The sequence below is a fragment of the Peromyscus leucopus genome, chromosome 15 (assembly GCF_004664715.2).
Source record: "Peromyscus leucopus breed LL Stock chromosome 15, UCI_PerLeu_2.1, whole genome shotgun sequence".
Classification (NCBI taxonomy): domain Eukaryota; kingdom Metazoa; phylum Chordata; class Mammalia; order Rodentia; family Cricetidae; genus Peromyscus; species Peromyscus leucopus.
Window position 1 is genome coordinate 34,717,462 of NC_051076.1, and position 9,092 is coordinate 34,726,553.

Below are 9,092 nucleotides of genomic sequence, written 5' to 3' on the forward strand. Positions count from 1 at the left end.
GTGGATTTAGGAAGAATCAAGTACATGAAAGAATTTGTTTGCTATTCATTATCTTTCACTTGGATTGACTTTATGACATTCAAGTTTTGTCAGAGTTAATTATCAATAAGTGACTGTATTTTGCCTGTAGGGTATAGAAATACGTGAATTAAATTGACTGTACATGAACCTGGTGTATGTAAAATGGTGATATATTTTCCTTATCTACTTTTGATATTAGTTATAACCATGAAATTTAAATGTGTGTATTCTAAAACAATATCCCAGAAATAGATACTACCACCCTATTTTATGTCTTTATTGATTACACAATACATAGAAATAAGTGAGCACATTGTAAATGTAGGTAACTTTCTATAAATGCTTCAACTTGGTAAAGACAATATAAAGCTTAAATAAAGAAGAAAATTAGATCTGTCAAACTGTGAAAGACTGAAGAGATGTGAAAAAACATGTCTACTGTAGAATTATTCAAGGTAGTATACTTTATAGAAACTATTCTGGCTTTTGCAAATTATAAAAAGATTTTGTCATTTAACAAGTAGTGAATGACTCAGTACTAACATGCCAGATACTGCTCCATACATTTGGAGTAAGCTACTATAACCACTAGAAGCCTAACCCTGCAGCCACCTAGAGTCCAGTTGCAATATATATATATATATCAAATGCAAAAGGCTTAAAAGATATAAAGATACTATGAAGTTCATAAGCCTCGCACAGGCCTTTGACTTTCTTTCATCATTTCAGATTTCTGAATTCCCTGGCCAGGGCTAAGAATCGGATATTTGAAAGGAAGTGAAAGAAACCAGAGGGGATATCTAAGTGGGTTTAATTTTCGGTATTTTACACCTGTGTGTTCTACCTCCACTGCTCATTCGTTTGGAGCAGTGGTTCTCAACCTTCCGAACGCTTCGACCCTTTAACAGTTTCTCATGTTGTGGTGACCCTCTGACCATAAAATTATTTTCGTTGCTACCACATAAATGTAATTTTAGTACTGTTAGGAATTATGATGTAAATATTTGTGTTTTCCGATGGTCTTAGGAGACCCCTGGGGGTTGTGACCCATAGGTTGAAAACAACTGATTTAGAGGCTGTAAGGGCTTCATAGCTGTAAAACTGTATAGTTTGAAACTAATTATTAAAATTGAGGTATTTTGTAGATTAAAATATTTGATAATGTACTGACTTTTTTTTTGCTTAAAAAAAAAGATTTAGTTATTCATGTATATGAGTTCTCTGTCTTCATGAACACAAGAAGAAGGAATCTGATCCCATTACAGATGGTTGTGAGCCACCATGTGGTTGCTGGGAATTGAACTTAGGGCCACTGGAAGAGCAGTCAGGTGCTCTTAACCGCTGAGCCATCCCTCCAGTCCCCTGACATTGTTTTTTCAACTTAAATATTTATTGCCTTCCACTGGGGATTTCTTGCGGTCGTGGGGACAGAAAACAAGGGACATAATAATAAATAATAACAAAAATACAAAATAATAAACAAACTACGTTAATAAACTTTTTCATTGCTAACAAATACCTTATAGAAACAATTTCCTGGGAGGGAAGTTTGACCTTGCTTGGTGGCTTCCATCCCGGAGCTAGCTAGTTCTATGTTTCCAGGGCTGTAGTGAGGCGGAGTGTTCCGGCAGAAGGGTTTGTTAGAGGAAAAACTCCTCACCTGTGGTAGCCAGAAAGCAGAGAGCGAGCGCCCCTGTGCTAGATGGTTCCTTCCTTCCTTTCACCCACTCTTCCATCTAGAAAACTAGCTTGCTGCAGCTGTCCACATGCAGGGCAGGCTTTTCCTTGCCAGGAAACACCCTCACAGAGGTTCCCAGGGCCACGCTCTCCGCATTTCCTATGCATGTCTCAATCCAATCTAGTTGACAATGCTAACCATCACATATGCTGAATAAATTAAATGATATGATATGGTACATCAGAAATATTTCATATCTAAATATAGGTATATAATGAAACTGACCTAATTATTAAACAAACACAAATATTCTTTTTAGATTTATCCTTGTGAGTCACACCAGAGGCCGGAGGATTTAAGTTTGCCTCTGACCCACAGCACAGCACAAATTCACTTCTAGCTCAAATGCCAGCAATACATTCCTTAAAACAAATGCACAAAGGAAAAAGGTATTTGCAGTGTAATTACTTCCACGTGGTAGCAGATTTGTTCAGCACTTTTGACTGCAGGCCCTGGCCCCGTAGGGCAGAAGATTAAAGGGATTTCTTAGTGGGAGGTTCCAGCTTGCTTATATATGATTAGGAGTCCTGTGACCAACCCTTGACTGTGGAAGATTTAATAAGAATAAATCACCATAGCAAAGAGACAAAAACTATTTACTTCAGTTTATCCTTTGAGAAAGCGACAAACATTGTATGTTTTTCACTATTGACAAGGAAACCCTCTGTTTATAAGTTGAGTTTTATCACCTAATGAATAATTTTTCTTTCAAAATAAGTATCCATATGGTTGAACGTGTTATTTACTAAACTAGTCCGTATATTTAGCTTTTTTTCCATGTGCAAATTTATAGAAGTTTGTTTACATTTCAGACAAGAATATTTAACAAGAAGAGCAAACTAATAATAAATTAGAAGATGAAGAAGCTAGGTTACCAAGGTTTATGAACACTGTTGGGTGGTGATGAGATGGACACTGTCTGCTCATTAGCATCTCGAGAGTAGAGGCTAACACACTCTGGAAGCCAGTGGTCTTCCTTTGGTTCAGTTATGATAAAAAAAATATCCTTGTAAGTTCGTAGTCTGTCTATTCATATTCCCCTATATTCTTTAATGTTGACATCACCTAACAAAGATGATATTTTAATTTATTGACAGTTATGGCCTACCATAAAACGTTCATGTGCTTAAAACATGCTCCTGAAATCAGAGGCTGCTTGAAACAACATTTTTGTTTCAGTGAGTTGCTAACACAGACAAGGCAGTTCTGGAATGCTGACGCTAAGAGGTTGTTTTCTGAGTTTCACATTCAACAATCAGCTGGGGGTATGGAAGGTCAGTACATGGTTCTTGGGACCAGGAAGATAAAATCATTTTTAAAGTGATTTTTCAGTTTTCTTTTTTACTAAGAGAAACAAATGATTTAAGGAGGGCTTTCAATTGTTTGTGTGTGTGTGTGTGTGTGTGTGTGTGTGTGTGTGTGTGTGTGTGTGTGTGTGTGTGGTGTTGCTGGAGATCACAGCCAGGGCTTCAAATACAGGAGGTGAGGGCTCCACCACTATCATACACACCCCCAAATCCTTTAATCACATTTATTTTGAGACAAGGTCTCTCTCTATACCTATGGTTGGCCTGGAACTCATAGAGAGATGCTTGCCTCTCCCCACTGGTCACTAAAATGAAAGATGCATGCCACCCAGCAACTTTTTTTTCCTCTTTCTTTTTCTGTAACAAAGGCATGAGCAGACCCCTTCTGGTGGTTTCATACAGTGACATTAGATTATTTTTTAAAGTGTGAAAATACTGTCATGTTTTCCTGAGAATATTAATTTTGAAAGACTGTGTTTCCAAATGATGTGTTAGAAATTGGCTTTGAGTCCTCTAGCCAATGTTTTTCTACCTTCTTTGGACATCCAAAATCGGTAGTGGCTACACACATTTTCTATGGGTTGTCAAATTTATCAAACTCGTTATAAAACTTAGATATGATAAGGACTTTGGCTGACATTTGCTGATAATGGGCATGTCTTTTCTTTGGTATCCAAATGTAAAGAATAAGTGTTCCAAGATTATGGAAGGCCACACTGAAAAACCCCTGACATCAACCAGAATGAGATTAAATATGTGAGTCAGGACTGTAATCTCTGCATATGGGAGGCTAAGGCAGGAAGAGCAGGAGTTTCAGGCTAGCCTGGGCTACAGAGTAAGACTCTATCTCAAAATAACACCACCACCACCACAAATTAGGCCATACCTCTCCAAGCTTTTCAGTGTTATTAGCATAAAAGGCAAACCCCCACCTCACTTCCAAGATGGTGAGGTATCAGAGGCCTTCTCACCCCACACCTCATCCTTTCATTGCGTACCAACCGCCCTAACCACCCCTCTGTTCCCTGATTATAACAACCTACTTTCTGCCCATCTTTGATCTTTCCTCTGCCCGGAATGCTCTTCCTTGAATATCTCCTCCGAGGAAAACTTCCCATCATTCAGATGAGAGTGGACATCCGTGTCTTGTTCCTGCTCTTAGGGCACAGAGCCCAATTTCTCACCATTGAGTTTGGTGTTAGACTTGGGCCTATCGTAGACGCTCTTCTTCGAGCTAAGGAAGATGCTTTCCTCTTCTGGTCATAAAGACTTTGTAATCTAAGTAGGTGTTGGAATCGTTCTCCTTTAGAATATGGATGTGACGAATTTATTTATCTAAGAGCTGGCTTGTCTGGTAAAGGGCTTGCTGTGGGGGCCTGAGAACCAGCATTCAGACCCCCAGCACTCACAATACAATGCAGGTGTAGTGCACATGCCTGTAACCCCAGCCTTGGGTGGGTGGATACAAGAGGATCCTGGGCCTCACAATCCATCCATCTTAGCTCAGTCAGTAAACTCCAGGTTCAACAAGTGAAGTGTATAAACATGAATACCTCCAAAGGTATCCATTTTGAAACTTTTATAGCTATATTTCTGCTTCTATTAGGGAAAAGAAGTCTTTAAAACAGCTACCTTTAGGCCGGGCGGTGGTGGTGCACGCCTTTAATCCCAGCACTCGGGAGGCAGAGTCAGGCAGATCTCTGTGAGTTCGAGGTCAGCCTGGTCTACAGAGAGAGAGATCCAGGACAGGCACCAAAGCTACACAGAGAAACCCTGTCTCGAAAACAAAACAAAAAGCCAGCTAGCTTTGTACATATGCTTTCGTTTAGTGAGAGTTATCACTAGTATATTTTGTTGTACAGGTAGACACTTCAAATTTGAAGTGGATTTCAATAAATTAATATTCTCAAAGCCCTAAAATTGGAACAAGAAGTGAAATGTAACTGAATTAAACCATCTCCCAACTTTCGTTACTTCTGTGTTAAAACATAAATAGCAGCTGTTTTCCATTTACCTACTCTATAATCAGAGTCAAGAATGCTGAGGAATCCTTTATGTTGCAAAATTTTAAAATTTAAAAGTGGAAGTTAGTACAAATTTTGCTTTTTATAATAATTGTAAAGCACAGATAAATAAGCTATAATAACATTATTAATAAATAGGTTTTATGAAGGTCACATGCAGCCTTTTGGCTATACATGTGAAGTACTTTAAAAAATTGTTTAAAGGATTAACGTGGGATGACTCTCAAGAAAACAGCACATGGCTTTTATTGAATATTGTGTTTTTCCAATGCCTAAGGTTAAATCTACATTAAAATGTTTTCTTAAGAAATTCAAAGTTCGCTTCAAAGCAATAAAAGTTGACGTATCAACATGGGGGTATTTTGACATTTCCTTACATGTATACAATGCATTGTGCTCATACTCACCCCATTGCCATCTCTTGCCCCTCTCCCAGACCTGCCTCCTTATTTCCAAGTCATGGTGTGTGTGTGTGTGTGTGTGTGTGTGTGTGTGTGTGTGTGTGTGTGTGTGTGTGTCCCACTTAGTTTGATTAGGGTTGCTTACATGTGTGGGGTTATTTGCTGGGGCATCGGCAGCTCACAAGTGGCTGTAATACTGAAAAAAATGCCTGTGCCTTCCTAGCGACCATTACCTATAGCTCTGCAGAGAGGGGCAGGCCTCGTGAGTCTCTCCCCATTTCATTGTGGAATGCATAACGGAGTAGGGAACCCAGTATGTTCTGAAAAAAAAGAAGGGCGTTATGATGGCTGTCCCTCCTTTCCTCTTCTTCTCCGGAGAGGGCAGAGGAAATGCAGGGCAGAACAAATCAGTCCTTTTCCAGACGCTACCCCATTTCCTAGTTGTAGTTAAACAACTCCCAGGCAACAAGTATGAATGAGGAACTTCATCCAAGCTGATGCATTAAGATGACGTGGAAAGATAACAGGCAAAAATGTGATAGGATTTCTTAACAGGGTGGGGAAATAAAAGAGAAGAGGATTCAGGGATGACTTAAGGCTTTTAGCTTTTGTAAATGACGGGATGGAACGGCCGTTCACTGAAAGCCAGAAACTGAATCAGTAAATGGAAATCAGAAGTTTGCCTTTTGGCTCTGTGCTGATTATGTAGGCCATCAAATAAAGATGGAACTAGGCATTTGGCTCTTCTGGAATTCAGAGATGCAAAGACTACAGAAGGAAAATGTCAGGAGAGATCAGTGTATGGGTAGTCCAGTTACTAGAGGATAACACTTGCAGGTGTGGTGGGAGGGGGTAGGGGAGGTGAGAAGAAAAGAGGCCAACAAAGTCCAGCTTTTCTAACGTGGAGGTGTGAGGAAAAGAAGAAAGGACCCGTAAGGAGCTCCAGGAAGCCAGTAGAAATGCAGAGGGAGAGCCAGCAGTTAAGAGCAGGATGTGCCTCGGGAAGGGGTGCTCTGAAATTCAAAAGCTGCAAAACTGAAACTAAGTGAAGGGGCGCTGTCAATTATACTTCAAGAACTTCATTTATGTACTCATTCATTCATTCGCTGATTCATTCATGTGGGGTGAGTGTAGCTCAGAGGATAACTTGTGGGTGTTGGTTCTGTCCTACCACATGGGTGCCTGGCATCAAACTCGGTCATCAGGCTTGACAGCAAGCTGGCTGGCTGGCTCTGCCGGCTCCTCTTCTGATAGGGTGTTAACACCAGAATGTATATGGAACTCAAAAAAGTAAACACCTCCTCCCAGAAAAAAAAATAATCTTGTCCACAATCCGACAGTTCTCCAAAGAAAAAGTACAAATGGCCAATAAAGATACAAAAACAAACCAAAAACCCCAACAGGTTTAACACTCTTAATTACCAAGAAAATGCAAACCAAAAGTATACCGAAATTCTGCCTTACCCCAGGAAGGTTTGGCCGTCATCCAGGAAGAAACACAACACATGTGACTGTGTAGGGAGAGTGGAGAAATCCTGACACTCTTAGTGAGAAGGCAAATTAGTGCAACCACTGTGGGAATCGGTGCAGAGTTCCTAATAGCAAAACCCAGCAAACAGAACTACCAAATGATCCAGCTACACCATTCTAGGCATGTGTAACCAATCAGACCTAAGTCAGTGCACTCTAAAGATATCTGTGCACACGTCTTTGTCGTCACACTTCTATTTACAGCTAACATATGGAATCAGCCTAATGTCTATCAATAGACCAGTGGATAAAAAAAAAGGTGGCATCTCTTCACAAGGAAGTTTTATTCAGGCAGAAAGAGGAACAAAATTACATTATTTGCAGGAAAATGGGCGGAACTGGAGGTCATCCTATTAGTAGAATGAGACGGACTCAGGAAGATAAATTTAACACGTATTTTCCCTCCTATGTGGAATTTAGACTTAAGTAAAAGAAAAAAAAAAAACAAAACATGAAAGTAGAAGGGGGCTGTTAGGGAGAAGGAAGGGGACCAGTGATTGTGGTGGTGGCGGGGGAGGAAGATACAAAAAGATCATGGGAGGTGAATGTGATGAAGTACATCATGAAAATGTTTCAATGTGCTGTCTGAAACTGTCATAAGGAAACCCGTTGTTTTGTATAATTTATGTATGCTAATACAGAGATTTATTTATAGGTTTACTTTGAAAAGGAAAGCTACTCAGGTCAACTATACCAGGAATCCAGACCACTGTTCTGGAGTAGCCTTAGTGGAACAGTGAAATATGCAAATAGGAAAAGAGTCAGTATCATTATACAGTACTTTCCTGGTGCCTGCATAAGGGAGAATGGAGACATCATTTTAAATCCTAAAGAACTTAAAAGAAAATAAAATCATTTCAGCGTAGAGTACTATGAAAACAGAAATACTAACAATTACAAATTTCTGAGCACTCAGTTATTGTTGAATGGTTATTCTTGAATATAGTCTCTGCTTTTAATTTTTGTTTTTGGACTAAACATGGAGTTAATGTGAAACAGGTATGAAAGAGGGTGGAAATTGTGGAAGGAAACACTGTGAGACGGGAGAATCGGCAGACTGATCACTCTTTAGCAATAAATACTTTCTCTAAGCAAGGAGCAAACTTGTTTATTAAAGGTGTTTGAATTAGTGGAAGGGTTTTGTTTCCATTGTAACGTTTGGATGTTTCTGAAATAATTAGACATTCACAATCTGATTAATCAGAAACACCCAGTAGCAAGCCAATATTTCTGCAATAGAGCACTGAATGAGTTTTTATAAGCTGCTGGACTTTGGTACAATCTTTCTTGGTCTAAAATGTAAACTCAGGATCCTCCAGCCCGTCCTGGCAGAGTGAGAGGACAATCTACTCCCCATTTCTGTTGTTTCTCCTGTGTTTTGACACAGCAAGGAGCTTCCAGACAAGGAAGAGGCCCCAGCTTGTAACCTTGGAAACGCTGCCCCTAAGTTCACCTCTCCCCTAGGTTTTCATCTCACCCTCGACATTTCTTACTTTCCCTTCTCTCCCCGACGCTTTCTCCAGCTCTTTTGGGCACTAACAGTAGACATTTAAAAGACCCTAAAGTCCCTCCCTGTATATAAGCATCCCTGAGAAAATGTTTTGGTCATCATCTCACAAGCTCCAAAAGAAAAGGGCCTCTGTCTGCAGTGCTGAAGAATCCTGTTGAAGGCGTTTTGAATTACCGTGTAGAAGTGGGCTTCCTCCACGCTCCTGTCTGCAGAATGCATGCTGCCTCTCACTAACCTTTTTCAGCCTGCTGTGTTTGATGTTCCCTTCTCCTGTGGAACCAACTCCCACGTTCTTGAAACAGTTTCAAACCCCCAGCTGATGTTTTTCAGTCTCAGGATCTCTTTTGCCTGTTCTCATTCCAAAACAAAGCTGTTTATCCCTGGTTTAATGGTTGACTTTTCCCCATTAGCCTGCCTACCTTTTTGGACATGGTCTCACTCTGTACCCCTGAACTCTGTAAACCAGCTGGCCATGAACTTGCAGCCACCTTTGTGCCTCTGCCTCCCAAATGGTGGGGTTGTAGGCATGCACCACCACGCTCACCAACATAGCCACATCTC